This window comes from Suricata suricatta, chromosome 3, assembly GCF_006229205.1.
Source record: "Suricata suricatta isolate VVHF042 chromosome 3, meerkat_22Aug2017_6uvM2_HiC, whole genome shotgun sequence".
NCBI classification, from domain to species: domain Eukaryota; kingdom Metazoa; phylum Chordata; class Mammalia; order Carnivora; family Herpestidae; genus Suricata; species Suricata suricatta.
Genome location: NC_043702.1, coordinates 146,780,644 through 146,797,068, shown reverse-complemented (window position 1 = coordinate 146,797,068; position 16,425 = coordinate 146,780,644).

Sequence of the window (16,425 nt, the reverse complement as noted above, 5' to 3'; positions counted from 1 at the left end):
ACATAGAAAGTACTCGATGAATGTCAATCACTATTATTATTGATGTTATTATTATATCATTATCATTATCGTGCCATAGACTCTTTAGACTCTTGCTTTGCTCTTGTCTTCCCTTTACTGGTAACACATTCTGATCTTTGGGGTTGCTTGATGTTTTGGGATTATGTTCACTTGAGAATTGAATGAAATGCATGGACACTTTTAGCAGGGGATGAAATTGGATGGGAGTAGAAAGAATATATGTAGACATGGAGATTTTTGTGGGCTAAAATCTATGCTCCTTTCTCATTATGGTCCCCTTCTCTTTTTGCCCTTCTAGGGAAATGATGCTCAGGTTTGGCTGAGAGTAAAATGTATTTGAAGTTCACAGTCAGGCTGCCATGCCAGAAAATTGGATTGGGACAAAATATTTTAGATTTTTCCTTTCATATTGTGTTTCATCCCCTTTCTTTTTTGGAAATATCTTCCCCTCAGGAAGCCAAAGAGTCAAAGGCCCCAGGCCTTACATAAAGCCTAAATAGTCCTCATCCCCCTTGGTTCACTGCTCTCCTTTTATCTTCTCTCTCTCTCTCTCTTTCTCTTTTTTAGTAATTTAGATTTTCACATGGATGGTCTATTTGATGCTTTGGTGTCTCAGTTCCTCAGCCTTTTTTTTTTTAATTTTTAACGTTGTATTTATTTTTGAGAGAGACAGTTAGAGACAGAGAGACAGACAGAGACAGAGAGACAGGGTGAGGGGCAGAGAGAGAGGGAGACACAGGATATGAAGCAGGCTCCAGGCTCTGAGCTGTCAGCACAGAACCCGTTGTGGGGCTCTAACTCACAAACTGCGAGATCACGACCGGAGCTGGAGTCAGACGCTTATCTAGCTGAGCCACCCAGGCGCCCCTCAGCTCCTCAGCCTTCTCAGCCTCTAAAAATCCAATCCTCTACCAGACTTACTCATCCATGGTCACATTGTTTGCCTTGTCGTGACAATCACTGCACTACCTCTGACATTCTGACTTCAAGAATCCCACTCTCTGGCCACCATCACCCATCCTTCTGGCTCCCCTTCTCTAGAACTGGTGCTCCAGCAATTTTTTGACCTCATCAAGAACTCTCGTCCATAAATTCTATCATTTTCTCAATTATAATCATCTACTTATATCATCACATCCTCCTCTTCACCCTGCCAAAAGTCTACAGTTAACATTTATAATTTCTTCCTAAAGATATCCTTAAAATCCTTGCCACCTTTTCCCTGAGTTCTGCCTGTTGTATTCATGAGGAAAGTTCCCAGCTCTGGTTATACCAAACAATCTGCCCACTTTGGGTTTGTACTAGAGCAGCTATGTAGAACTCAGCTGGTCTTAATTCACCATGTCCACTAGCCCCAAATCTCAACTGCGTGCTTAGTATTGGTTAACAATCCTATTATATGTCTTGCAATGTTCTCTTTCCCACTCTTCAAAAAGACTATTTGACACCTTCTATCTTTTGAAGTCTCCTAAATTATGGTCATAAAAAGTTAAACAATAAAGGAGAAGACTGGGTGGTTCAGTCAGTTAAGAGTCTGACGTTGACTCAGGTCATAATCTCACAGTTTGTGGGTTTGAGGCCCACATGGGGCACTGTGCTGAGCTCAGAGGCTAGAGCCTGCTTTGGATTCTGTGTCCCCTTTTCTCTCTGCCCCCCTCCCGCTCTCTCTCTCTCAAAAATAAACATAAAAATTTTTTAAAGATTAAGCAGACAACCCAAACTACAACTACAACCACTCAGACTACAATTTACCTTCATATACGCCCATGTGCTTTACCTCCTAATTCTATGGACCAGCTGTCCCAGTTCATTTCCAAGGCCAATCCCACTTGTGTTCTGGATTCTATGCAGTTTTTTCATCTTCAAGGACTATGCTCTGGCAATTGTTGCCTCTCTTGTATATATCGTCAATTTCCCCCTTTCTAATGGTTTATTTCCACACACAAACAATATAACATAAGACCTTCTATAAGGGAAAAATATGATCTTGACCCATTTGTCCTTTATTTCTAATTTAGCGTCTCTGGTTCTCTTCTTAACAAAACTTCATGAGTTAACTAACCTTAATCACTGACTTACCTTGTTTTCTCACGTTTTCTCCATAGTCATCCCCCCAGCAAGACTCCTCCTGTCCAGGTCATTAACAGCTTTCTTCCTGCCAAATATAATGGTCACTTCTCTGTTATCTTGAATCTCTGGGCATTATGGACATGCTCTCTTTTTCTTGAAATGCTTTTTTTCATTTGACTTCTAGATCAAAACAGTCCCTGGGTTTTCTTTTTATTTCAATGAAGTCTGTTCTCAAACCCTTTGCAGGTTATTTTCCTGCTCAGCTTTTACTTTTTTATTTTTTTAATATTTTTATTTATTTTTGAGAGAGAGAGAGAGAGAGAGAGAGAGAGACAGCATGACCAGGGGAGAGTCAGAGAGAAAGGGCGACACAGAATACGAAGACAGGCTCCAGGCTCTGAGCTATCCATCAGCACAGAGCCCGACATGGGGCTCAAACCCACGAACTGTGAGATCATGACCTGAGCGGAAGCTGGATGCTCAACCGACTGAGCCACCCAGGCGCCCTGCTGCTCAGCTTTTAAATGCTGGACTGCCAGAAGTCTCTGTCCTCAGGCCCTTCTCTCCATATGCACATGCTCCTTAGTGGCCATTTCCTGTGGCTTTAAAGTTTTAAGAAGTACACTCCCCCCCACCCCCATTTTAAATCTCTGAAACTGAGACGTATCTTAGGACTAATTTGACAGGATGTTTTTCTTTCTTGGTGTCACATAAAGCAATGGTGCCTCTTACAATCAACGGAGGTCTAGATTCAGTGAAATATGATCAGAAATATAATCAGACTTGTAAATGCTTAATAAAGCATCTGGAAAGCTGTACATTGCAGAGCTACCTTAAACAGCAGAGAATTGTAAGCAACTCAAATGTTTGTCAACAGGAAACCAGAAGTATAGTGCAAACACCCAATAGAGGAAGGAAAAGAATAGACAGAATAAAGTGATAGAAAGAATAGAAAGAGTGAAGTGATCTCTAGGATATGCTGCTAAGTGAAAACAAAGTACAGAAAGTGTCTTTTGCAGCTACTGTTTCTCTGAAAGGGTGTATATATTTGTGCACATATATAAAGTATTTGCTTATATTTTCAAAGCTGGAAGGACAGACAAAATAATTTTTTTTTATTTTAACAATAACCAGGGGGCTCCCAGGTGGCTCAGTCGGTTGAGTGTCTGACTTTGGCTCAGATCATGAGCTTGTGGCTCATGAGTTCAAGCCCCACATCAGGCTCATTGCTGTCACCGCAGAGCCCACTTCAGATCCTCTGTCTCCCTCTCTCTCTCTGCCCCTCTCCTGCTCACGTGTGCACGCTCTCTCTTTCTCTCTCAAAAATAAATAGACCTTCTAAAAATAAAAATAACCTGTGAGGAAGGCAGGAATAGGACAGAAGAACTAAAGATAAAAGCTAAAATTTTCAGAACATACACTATTTTTGAAGAGTGCCTGGGTGGCTCAGTTGGTTAAATCTCTGGCTCTTGCTTTCGGCTCAAGTCACGATCTCAGTTTGTAGGTTGGAGCCCTGTGTGGGATCTGCACGCCAGTGCGGAGCCCACTTGGGATTCTCTCTCTCTGCCCCTGCCCCCCTCAAAATAAATAAACAAAATAAATAAACATTAACAACAACAACAATAACAACAAACTGCTTATTAAAAAAAGAGAATATACACCATGTTTTAGATTTTATTTCAAACGATGTAAATGTTTTACACAATTACAAAACAGCACTAAATCAAAATGGAAAAGAGACACAATTCCTAAAACTCAAAAGCAAAATGAAACAAATGAGGCCACCTGTGCATTGATTTCATGTCTTAGCCACACAGAGAGGAATTATTTCACATAGGTTTAAAACACAATAATTTGACTATACATACCTACCGGAATAGATGTGAAAATTTTTTAAACTTGAAAGACATTTAAAACTGTTCTCAGTAATCATATGATTAGTAATCATTTTGGTTGTCATTCTGAAGCTATTCAAATCTTATTTTTAATAAATAAATAATTACATTAATATTCTTAGACACCAAGACTCTTAGTATAAAAATGATACCAGTATAATTTTTTTATGTTTTTTTTTTTTTTTGAGAGACAGAGACAGTACGAGCGGGGGAGGGTCAGAGAGAGAGGGAGACACAGAATCCAAAGCAGGCTCCAGGCTCTGAACTAGCTGTCAGCACAGAGCCCGATGCGGGGCTGGAGCCCACGAACCGTGAGATCCTGACCTGAGCCGAAGCAGGATGCCTAGCCCACTGAGCCACCCAGGTGCCCCCAAAATGATTCCAGTATAAAGTCAAAAAAGTTAAATAAAAATCTTGTAATTCTAAATTTGAATTGAACGAACCCATGAATTTTTTCTTGAAGAAGAAGGAAGAAGAGGAGGAGAAGGAGGAGAAAAAGAAGTATAAGAAGAATATCTTGGCTCAGTTCACTAAAAAGGTTTAGAAGATAATAATCAAGTTAGTAGCAATTAGCAATCCTAATGCTTAGACTGTGGCCTTTAAATATCATTTTCTATTAAAGGGAGCCCAGGGAACCAGGTTCCTGGCAGAAATATCTTCCCAATCTGGGAAAAAATATGTAAGATGAGCCTAGACTAGGCTCTGTCATACCAGAAAACCAGGAAACAAAGACTAATGGGACTGATTATGTCTAAAGGACCCATAAGCCAGCTTGAAGAGGTTCCCATGTCAAAGATGGCACAGTTTCAGCTTCAGAAAGAAATATTAGTGACATGAACTGAAATGCATCAAATACGTTAAATTTTTGAGTTCATGAAGATTAGAAAACAACACTTTCTTAAGGTCATATGCTAGGGAATCAACTTCTCAGACTCTTGATCATAAAACAACACTATTAATCAGCACATTTCATGTCTTGACAGGAGTCTGTGTAATTCTGATACATTTCTGATCTCAGTGAAATAGCTCAGGCTTATTGTAGGCTTGCTGAAATTAACCCTCACAGTACAGAATCTAAATTGCATAAGATAGAAAAGGAAGACAGAGATGGCAGAAGTTTGGGAGAAAATAGAGACATTAATAGACTATCAGCCCCTGTATGGTTGAAAAAAAATGATCATGGTGAGAGAAGCTGGACAAGTAAAGTTAGAAGAAAAAGAGGCTGTTGCCAGATTAAAGAGGCTATTGCCAGATATATATGAATTGGTGCTCTCAATTTGTCCACTGCTGAGAAATTTAGAGTTGCCTTGGAAAAACTTAAGATGCTTTACTCTTTCTCTTTGAGAATTTAATGACCCAACAACATCCCTAATCTTGAAAAGGAGAATCCAGCACAGCATTTTTTCCTCTGTAAAATGAATCCATACTGGCAGCAGGTTTCTAAGTGTTCTGATGGTCATACCTCTCGTATGTAGTATTTTCAGAATGTGAAAGCCTTACAGTGTTGAACTAGTAAAACCTGAATGTATTTCCCTTTGCGAAGGTTTACAAAAGAAGACTGTAGTTTTCCTTAACTGCCCAATGACATCTTTGTGAGTTCAAGTTTTAGGATGAATGTAGAGTTGTAAAATAGACATACTCTTTTTAAACAATTTTTTTCTTTTTTGTTTTTGGTTTTTGAGACACAGAGTGTGAGTGGGGGAGGGACAGAGAGAGAGGAAGACACTGAGTTCGAAAGAGGCTCCAGGCTCTGAGCTATCAGCACAGAGTCTGATGTAGGGTCCGAACTCACAGACTGTGAGATCATGACCTAGGCTGAAGTCAGATGCTTAACTGACAAAATAGACATACTTTTAACAAGGCATCTCCTAATTTGGCATCCCACAATCTTCATTGTTAAGAATTTTGTACTTCTGTGAATGTATCTGTATTAGGAACTTGGGCAGAAAGAATAATATTGATCACTGAGATCATAAACTCCATGATGTATTTGAGATTAGCAGGAAGATATTTCCTAAACGATCAGATATCATGCTATTGTATTAAGTTCATTATAAAAGCTTTTATCTTCATGTTATGCTTCATGGTTAGTATTCAGCTACATAGTATATATTGAACTTGAGTGTCAACTGTGACTTCTGTTTCTTGCTCCATATCCAATCACTCAGGAAGAGCTATTAACTCTAATTTCTACAAATCTCTTGATTCTATCCATTTCTCTCTATCTCCACTGCCACTGCCTTAGTTCAATCTACCATCTTTTCTGGCTTGAATCATGCCTTAGCCTTCCTACTTCAGTTTTACAGTCTTTTTTCCCAGTTTATAGCATCCCCTACAATCTTTCTTCCACATTGCAGCAGCAATGAGAAAGAAGCCTCTGTTGTTATATACCACTGCCACTGAGGTATTGGGTCATTTGTTACTGCGGCATAACCTGACCTGAGTAGACTGACACCTGACTCCTTTCAATCCCCTGGATGTGCCACACCCTTTGGGCCTTTCCCTCCTCTTTTCTTTGTTTTAATTGTTCCAAGTCCTATTCAGCCTTCAGAGCTCACTTAAAAATTTTTTTTTCAACATTTATCCAACTTTTAAGAGACAGAGGAGGGGTAGAGAGAGAGGGAGACACAGAATCTGAAGCAGGCTCCAGGCCCTGAGCTATTAGCAAAGGGCCTGACATGAAGCTTGAACCCATGAACCATGAGATCATGACCTGAGTAGAAGTTGGACCAAGACTGACTGAGCCACCCAGGTGCCCCCAGATCTCACCCTAGATGGCATTTCCTCTGGGAAATTTTCCCTGAGCCCTCAAGTCTGGGTTATGTGCCCATCCTATACATTCCTAGGTCATTCTGTGCTTCCCCGATCATACATAGCCCTCACTACTCTGTAATTGTCTCCCCTCGTCTACTGTAAGCTGGGGTGAGAACAGAGACTACGTCTTTCTTGTTCATCATTATATTCCCTGGGTCTGCCACGTGGTAGATGCCACAGATCTGTTGAATGAGTAAATAATTCCATTTTTAGAATTTGAAGGTGTTGTCATAGGATGTATCAGGAAAGCGCTGTAGAGTTTGAGCTGTGGTCTGATTCACTGTGATGGTACAAGTGAAAGAAATATCAATGACAGCCAGTCACTGTCAATCTGTGCTTGACTGTCCTTACCTAGACGTAAGTTTATACAGGTTTTCCAAGCCTCCCATATTAAAAGAGTAAGGAGTAGCTATAAACTAATAGGCGTGAGAGACAGAAGGTTCCTGGGATGAAGGAATGGTAGGCATTATTATTTCCGTACATGTCTCAACAGCACCTGAGAATAACATACAGGCCAGCTCACATTTTTGCAGCGTTTCCTGTTCTAGGACACAGCTTCAGGCAAACTGTCAGAACGGTTATGGAGGATGTATGCATTCCACAACTCTTGTCTAACTGAGTCACCCTGGAGACTTTCCTGTCCCTCCCTGCCATAAGGCATAGTGCGTAATAGCAATGTGTTAGTAATGCCATCTGCGATTTCCATGTGCACTACTATAGGGAAGGCTTCCTGTGGTCCCATGATTCAAAGACCATCATAAAACCATGTTGGTGAAGACTTTTTATGAAGAAAACTGAAATAGCTGTTTAGATTGATTAGATTGTGCTCTGGGAGAACTAAAAGGAAATCTGAATCTGAGCCCTTTATTTTTTTTCTTAAGTTTATTTATCTTTAGAGAGAGAGAGAGAGAGAGAGAGAGAGAGAGAGAAAACGAGCAGAAAGAGAGGGAAAGAGAGAGGCCTCCTAAGCAGGCTCTGCACTCACACAGGAACCCGATGTGGAGTTCGAACCCATGAGCCGAAATCAAGAATCAGACGCTTAACTGACTGAGTCACCCAGGTGCCCCTGAGCTCTTTAGTAAAGAACTACATCTGAGACCTGCATAGTTCTGAAGTTTGACTTATAAACCCTGGAAGATAAAGGGCTTGATGTTAAATACTAGGCTTCATCCAGCAGGCCTGACTCAGGAGTGAAAATGAGTTGTAACTCACTAGGCTGTGCATGAAGAAGGAAGCATCCCACATGTAAGGATTGACTAGTGTTTTGAACGTAGTAGTAAGGATACATGAAGGTGAGGCCCATGGCCGGCTCTGTGGGGGGAGTGTGTGACTCTTGATCTCAGGGGTTATGAGTTTGTGCCCCATGTTAAGCACAGAGATTACTTAAAAATAAAATCTAAAAAAAATATGCGAAGGCATATGGCAAAGGGCCAAAGCTCCCATGCTCATGCACATGTGTGCTCACTCTCTCTCACAAAATATATAAATAACACAACCATTAGCTGTAACATATAAATAACACAATCATTAGAAGTAACATTAGCTGCAGTTACTTCTAAGGTTTCCAAGGATTTGGGAAGTGCTGGGAACATTAACAATAGTGGTTAGAGCTACATGATTTGAGACCTAACATTAAAAAGTTAGGAGTGTGGGGGCGCCTGGCTGGCTCAGACAGTAGAGCGTGTGATTCTTGATCTCTGGGTTGTGAGCTCAAGCCCCACATTGAGAGAAGAGACTACTTAAAAAAAAAATAATAACAACCAAAAAACAAAACCTGAAGTGCAGTCTAGTGGGTTTAGGAGACAAACCTGGGCTTAAATTCCTGCTGTTCCACTACTAGCTGTGCATCCTTGAGCAAGTCACTTAATTACTCTACTTCTTCATAGTACAATGGGGATAAACCACCTACTTTATAAGATTGTACAGAGAATTAAACGTGATGTTTGTAAAATGCTTTACATACTGCCTGGTCTTAGAGTCTAATTAAGTGGGAACTATAATCAAGCAAAGATCTCCAGGGAAGAACTGGGCTGCCCTATAAGGTAGGAAGCTCGGCTGCCTCTAAAAGGATTCGGTAAGTCTGTTGGTTGTGTGGTTGTCCGTTCCCCCTGCACGGGCATGAGGAGTGTCAGGGGATGTGACTGCGCTCCAGTGAGTGCATTCAGATCTAAGACTCTATGACGTTAGTGCTTAAATACCTTTACAAGTATTGATTCAAAATTAAAACAGCCCCAAAATACACACAACAAAAATTGCAAGAACGACAGGGGGACATAGACCAATCCACCAGCATGATGGAAGCCTGACTGAACTCTTTTACTATCAATGGGCAAGAGGCCTACTGATGGACAAATGTGAACATGAACATTTGAACGTGAACTCCTAAGCTTGATTTATTTGATATACGCAGCTTTCTATTGATAAGAAATAAACATTCTTGGGTCACCTAGGTGGCACCAGTTGGTTAAGTATCCAACTCTTGATTTCAGCTCAGGTAATGATCTCATGGTTCATGTGTTTGTGGGTTTGAGCCTCTAATTGGGATCAGTGCTGACAGCATGGAGTCTGCTTGGGATTCTCTCTCTCCCTCTCTCTCTGTCCTTCCATGCTCCGCACACGTGTGCTCACTCTCTCTCACAAAATATATAAATAAACTTAAAAAAGAAAAACATTCTTGTCTGACTTAGAATATTTGTAAAAACTGACCAGGGACTAGTTCATAAAGCAAGTCTCGAGATATTTTGAAGAACTAATGTCCTATTTCTTTTTGGCCACAATGCAATAAATACATATTTTTAAAATATACATATAAAATATTTTGAATTAAAAATACTTTAACTCATAGTTTAATGAAGAAATAATAATGGAAAATTTTAAATACTAGAACTGAATAAAATGCTATGTATCAAAACTGTGGGATGCAGAAAAAGTGCTAATTTGAGGAAAACTTATAGCCTTAAATGCTTCATTAGAAAAATAGAAAGATTAAAAATATGCTAAGCTTATTAGAAAGATATTATAAAAAGAACAACAGAATAATCTGAAAAGAGTAGAAAAGAGAAGAGGTAGGGAGTGAAAGAGGGAGAGAAAGAGGAAAAAAGAACAGAAATCAGTAAAAGAAAAACCAAACATATGACAGAGAAGATGACCAACAGGCCAAAAGTTGATTTAAAAAAAAATTGTACAGTAAGGTGAACTTTCTGGTGAAATTTATTAAGAAAAATATGAGAAAGAAGTTAAAAGAATGAGAGGCATAATTACATATTAAACAAGTATTTTTTAAAAAATAAAATGAGTAACCTTTTTAAAGTTAATTTATTTATTTTGAGAGAGAGAGAGGGAACTGAGAGAGAGAGAGAGAGAGAGAGAGAGAGAGACTTCAGGAGGGGCAGAGAGAGGGAGAGAGAAAATCCCAAGCAGGCTCTGCACTGTCAACACAGAGCCAGATGTGGAGCTCGAACTCATGAACTTGAGATCATAACCTCAATGGAAACCAAGAGTCAGACGCTTAACTGACTAAGCCACTCAGGCACCCAAAAATGAGAAACTTTATAAAAATAAATATAAAAACAGTTGAAAAAGACATTAAAAATATAAATTAACAAAACCGATTCAAGAATTCCTTGAGAAAGGCTGTCTAGTGTGGGAAGCAGCAGCGAGGAGCCAGTAAGGAGAGTGTGATGGAGCAAAGCTCTGGTGCCCTTACAGCCCTTGCGGCTGATCCAGGTCCTCAGAGGTTAATTCACTTGAGTTAAGATGTTATTGCACCAAAGTTCTTCAAGCTTCTGGAGTTAAGATGTTATGGTACAAATGTCCTTCACGCTTTGGCACTCTTATAGTAACAATTAGAAGAGATGTAAAGTTCCCAGGAAAATGTTGTAACAATAACTGTGAGAACAGGAAAAGTTTTGTCTAGAAAAAACCCTTCTCTTAGCTGTGGCCGTTTGTAGAAAATTACTTGCATGTGAGAAATAAAGCGGCAATGTGGGCACCGCTCCTGTGGTCCCTCCCGTTCCCAGCCTTTGATTCTCTCTTCTTTTCCTCATTCCCTTGCCCTCGCGTCCCTGCTTCTGTGTGCCCGCGCGCACACTACAGTCTAGTCCTATTATTATTAAAGACAATAAATCTCAGTGTAACAATCTTTCCATACACACAACAAAACCCTCATACCCAGATAATTTAGAGGGAATTCTGTTAAACTTTCAGCAGAGATTATTTCCATCTAAAAAAAAACAACAACTTTTTCTTTAAGTAATCTCCACATCAAATGTAGGGCTTGAATTCATGACTGGGGGACCAAGACTCGGTTGCTCTACCAACTGAGCCAGCCAGGTGCCCCTTGATTATTTTAATCTTATATATGTTATTCCAGATAATAGGGGCAAGGAAATATTCCCCAACTGAGTGTTTGATGCCTGTCTAATCATGGAGAGTGTGAAAAAGGAAAATTCTAGATCAATCTCACTTATAAGCACAGATTAAAAAATGTTAACATAAAATATGAGGTATATAAAAGGTTTATCTTAGGAATGCAAAGATGATGAAATTAGAAAAACTTAGAATTTTTCATCCTGTAGATATCCTACAGAATTTTTCATCCATAGATGAAGGAAGAAATTTAAGAAACCTTCAAAACACATCATTCTTAATGAGGACTATGTGAATTAAAGGCTCTTATTTATTTATTATTTATTCAAAAAATTTTAAAGGCTTTTAAAATCAGGAACTAGACATGAATGTCTACTAACATCACATTTTTTAATACTGCACTGGAGTTCTAGCCAGCACAGTTAAAGTAAGAGGAAGAAAAGGAAAAGAAAAACAAAACTATTATTACTTAAAATTACTTATTTTTAGAAAGCTGAAACTAAAATTATTAGAATGTGAAAAGCATTTAGCAAAGTGATTTATAAAATTTATAAAAATTAAATTATATAAACTTATAAAAATGAATAAATTTTATTTTATAAATCAGCAAACAATTGAAAAACATGTTTTCAAAAGAAGACCATTCACAATAATAATATAAAGTATAATGAATCCAGGAATAAATCTGATGAAAGATAGACAAACCTCTTTGGAGAAAATTAGAAATTTCTATGGAAATCATTAAGGAAAGCCTAAAAAACTAGAGATATATAGGAAGATAATATTGTAAAAATGTCCATTTTCCCCATGAGTTGATGTACAGAAAATATATTTCCAGTCATAATCACATCAGGACTTTGTGGAAACTGGTGTGTTGATTCTAAAATGTGTATGTAAGTAAGAACAAAGGGCCAACAACAGCCAACACACTCTTGAAAAAAACTTGCTCAGCTGGATAGCAAAACTTTTACAGGTAAAGAAATGAAGACAGAATGGTTTTAGCACAGGGATAGACAGCTTGGAAGAGAATAGTAAGTCTGGAAACAGACTTATACATTATGAAACCTTGATAAATGACCAGAGATGGCATTGCAGATCACTGGAGAAATCCTAGTCAATAAATGGTATTGGAAACATTGGCTGGCCATTCCAAAAACAAAGAAATGGATTTCTATTTCATATCAAACAAAAACCAATTCTGTGTGAACTAATGATTTGAATGTGAAAAGCGAAACTTTAAAAAAATTTTTTTTAAATGTTTATTTCTGAGAGAGAGAGAGAGACTGAGTGCAAATGGGGAATGAGAGGCAGAGAGCGAGGGAGACACAGACTCAGAAGCAGGCTCCAGGCTCTGTCTGAGCTGTCACACAGAACCCGACAGGGGGCATAAGCTCACAAACTGTGAGATCATGACCTGAACTGATGTCAGACTCAACCGACTGAGCCACCCAGGTGCCCCTGAAAGGCAAAACTTTTAATGTTTCCTCCCAAATTCTAGGAATTGCCTGGCTTTAGGATAGGCACGAATTTTTTTTCTTTAAAAAAAATTTTTTTTAATGTTTATTTTTATTTTGGAGAAAGGGAGAGAGACTGGGGGAGGGGCAGAGAGAGAGAGGGAGACAGAGGATCCCAAGCAGGCTCAGTGGTGACAGCAGAGAGCCTGAAGTGGGGCTGGAACTTGCGAACTCAGAGATCATGACCTGAGCCGAAATCTGACACTTAGCTGACTGAGCCACCCAGGTGCCCCTCTGGAGACTTTCCATAGACCTACCTGCCCATTCATGCATAGCCTTTCCCTTTATTAACATCTCCTACCAGAGTGGTATGTTCGCTACTATTGATGAATCTTTGCCGATTCATCACTTCCATCTAAAGTCCATAGTTACCTTAGGGTTCACTGGTGTGATACATTCAGTGGGTTTAGACAAATCTCTAATGACAGTATCCACCATTATGGTATCATACACAATGCTTTCACCACCAGAAAAACATATTCATCCCTCCCGCCCCCCTGCCCAAGGCAGGGCAAGGATTTCCTAGATGCCAAAGTTGTAAACTACAGAAGAAAAGACGGACACTTTCAACTACATTAAACTTAAGAACTTTTATTCATCAAGAGATTCCATAAAGTTAAAAAATCTTGGACTGAATTGGGGGAAAATTGCTCTAAAGAACATTATTGGAACTGGCCAAATTTCAATATAAACTGTGAATTAGATGTCAGTATTCTCTCTGTGTTAAACTACCTAAAATTGAAAATGGTTCAGTGTTAACTATCTAAATTTGGAAATGGGTACATAAAATAATATTTTTGTTTTCAAGGATACATGTTACAACTTAGTCTCAAATAGATGAGCAAAAGTGATGTATATATTGTCTCTTTTATACACAAATGTAGCAAACTGTGAATTGATGAAAACGGTATGTACACAGGATTTCACTGTATTTGTCTGAAGCTTTTCTATAAGGTTGAGGTTTTTTTTTCCAAAATAGAGTAAAAATAGTTTTTAATGCTTGAAAACACATGCTATAAACAGGGAGAAAATATTTCCAACACATACAATTGACAAAACGATTGGTATCAAGAATGTATTTTTTACTTATTATTTTTTAAATATTTTATTTCTTTTTGAGAGAGTGTGAGCAGAGGAGGGGCGGGGGTGGGGTGGGGAACAGAGGGTCAGGAAGTGGGCTTTGTGCTGACTGCAGTGAGCCCATCCAATAAAGGGCTCGAACTCCCAAACCGTGAGATCCTGAACTGAGCTAAAGTTGGATGCTCAACCGACTGAGCCACACAGGTGCCCCTTAAGAATATATTTTTAAAAAGAAAAATCCTTCAGAGCGCCTGGGTGGCTCAGTCAGTTAAGCATCTGACTTCAGCTCAGGTCATGATCTCATGGTTCGTGGGTTAGAGCCCTGTGTTGGGTTCTGAGCTGTCAGCACAGAGCCTGGAGCCTGTTTTGGATTCTGTGTCTCCCTCTGTCTCTGCCCCTCCCCTGCTCATGTTCTGTCTCTCTCTCTCAAAAATAAATAAGCACTAAAAAGAAAAGAAAAGAAAAACCCTTAGAAGAAGAAGAGAAATAGGAATGGATAATCAACATATGAAAAACGCTCAACATTATGGTACTGATTTATTCTAGCAAAAATTAAGAAGTCTGACAATCATAAGGTTTGAAGAGAATGTGGAGTAGTAAGAAAGGGCTGATGAGCAGATTGGTACCACCACGTTGAAAACATATCAGCCTTATCTTTTAAAGTCGAATACCCCAAAGCCTCTGACCTAGCAGTGGTGCTCCTAGGTTCAAATGAGACTCGGGCACATCCACAGAAGATCTGCACAGAATGCTCCCACCAGCCTTGTTAGTAATCACCAGGGGAAGATTTGGGTTTTGTGAGAGCATGAGATACATCATTGCAGAAAAATCACAATACATTGCAAATGTGACAAAACCCAGTAAAGTACCGTACTATTTTTTTAAGTGTTTTATGCACCTCTATACCTTTTCCTTTTTTTTTAACTGCATACTCTTTGATCCCTCTTCATGACAATGTTTATACAGAGAAAATAAAAAGGCTAAGTCTTTCTTTTAACATGGTTGGGTTTTTTAAAATTATTAATCTTTGGGATATAAAAAAAGTCTGGACAGAATTCCTGACCTACAAACTCAGGGATTCTGATAAACTTTACTTTTAATGATTCACATCAATAAAGGGAAAATGTAAAATGCATTTATGATATAATCACAAATACATTCCTGATGGGAGAGAATTTCCATTTGACTAAGCATGGGTCAGAACTCCATTCTCTGCTTACACTTTTACAGATCTAATAACTTTACAGACCAGCTTCTAGCTCCCTCCATTTCAAACTATATTTCTTCCTGTCACGTGCATATACTTCTGGTGCTGGATGCTATAGGACATATTCATATCCTGATATGACATTTGTCCCTGCACCTTCCTACTCTGAGATGGAAACCAATAGCCTAACATTAACAGACTGCAAACCCATAAATACAGTCCACTGAACTCAAGTAAATGCATCTGCAACTCAACCCACCTTGGCTAGATCCCCAAATGCTTGCTGCTATCTATCACCACCCAACTTGAGAGGTGTTGAAGAAGGGAACCCTGGAGTATAAAGAGAAAAGTGGTCCTAATCCATCGTGGTTTAAATATTTCTTTCAAAGATTTTACAAAAACATATGACCATGTGAAGACACTGACAAGGCTCCTCTTGAGGGCTTTGGAAGGGTCCCATGGGAGTGAGGGGCCCTGAAGCTCAAATTTCATTAGCTTCATGGTAAATTTGCCTCTAATAAATACAAAATACTGGAGACAATTCAAGAGTCCATAGGAAAGTGGATAACAACTACACAACTTTACAGATACAAAATATTATAACAATAAAAATGAATGTTTTACTGCTTGCTTATGCTTAACAACTTGGATGAATCAGAGAAACGAATGATAAAAGCAAACCCCACAGGCTAGATATATATTGTTTTTATAAAGCTCAAAAAGAAGGAAAAGGAAACAGTATATCAATTAGGAATGCATCCAACTATGATAAAACTACTAAAAATGGCAAGGACACACTAAGTCCAGAATGGTGATCGCTGAGGGAAGGTGCTGAATCCGAAACGAAGGGATATATGCTTGTACTAATAACATGGTGGAGTCAGACTTTCCTATTATCAGTATGCTTTAAAATTTAACGTAATTGTTCAAAATATTATTTCGTATGCACCAAATATTAGACTGAAAGTATTTTTGAACAATTCAGAAAAATTTTGAAGTCGGCAACCTGGGCTTTCCTCCTTCCTCTCCACCTTTCTTCCCATCCAATCTCTTAACTACCAGCTTCCAGAGTCTGGCAAAGCAGAGAAATGGCAATCCACTGGGACCAAAAACCGTGACTTGTGTTATCTTCTGTTTGCTGATGGGTGGGGTATGGTAGTATAGAAATATTATCCTGTGTATCAAATACATCACATTAAACTTACCCCATTTAGTTTTAGAGTTCTTTTGCCAGCTAAAAGCAGAGAGGGTTTTCAGGCCTCTGGGGCCTCTGCCCCTCCCTTCTACACTCAGACTTCACACTTTTAAGCGTACCAGGCCCCCGCGCCACCCGCTTCAGTCTTTCCGGGCGGACTGTTTTTCACCAGTCCTGGCCCACTCGATTACGTAAATTCTTCCAAGAGGATCCCCAAACCCGCCCCGCCCTGCAGAACCCGGCCAGCTCCAGCCACCCTCC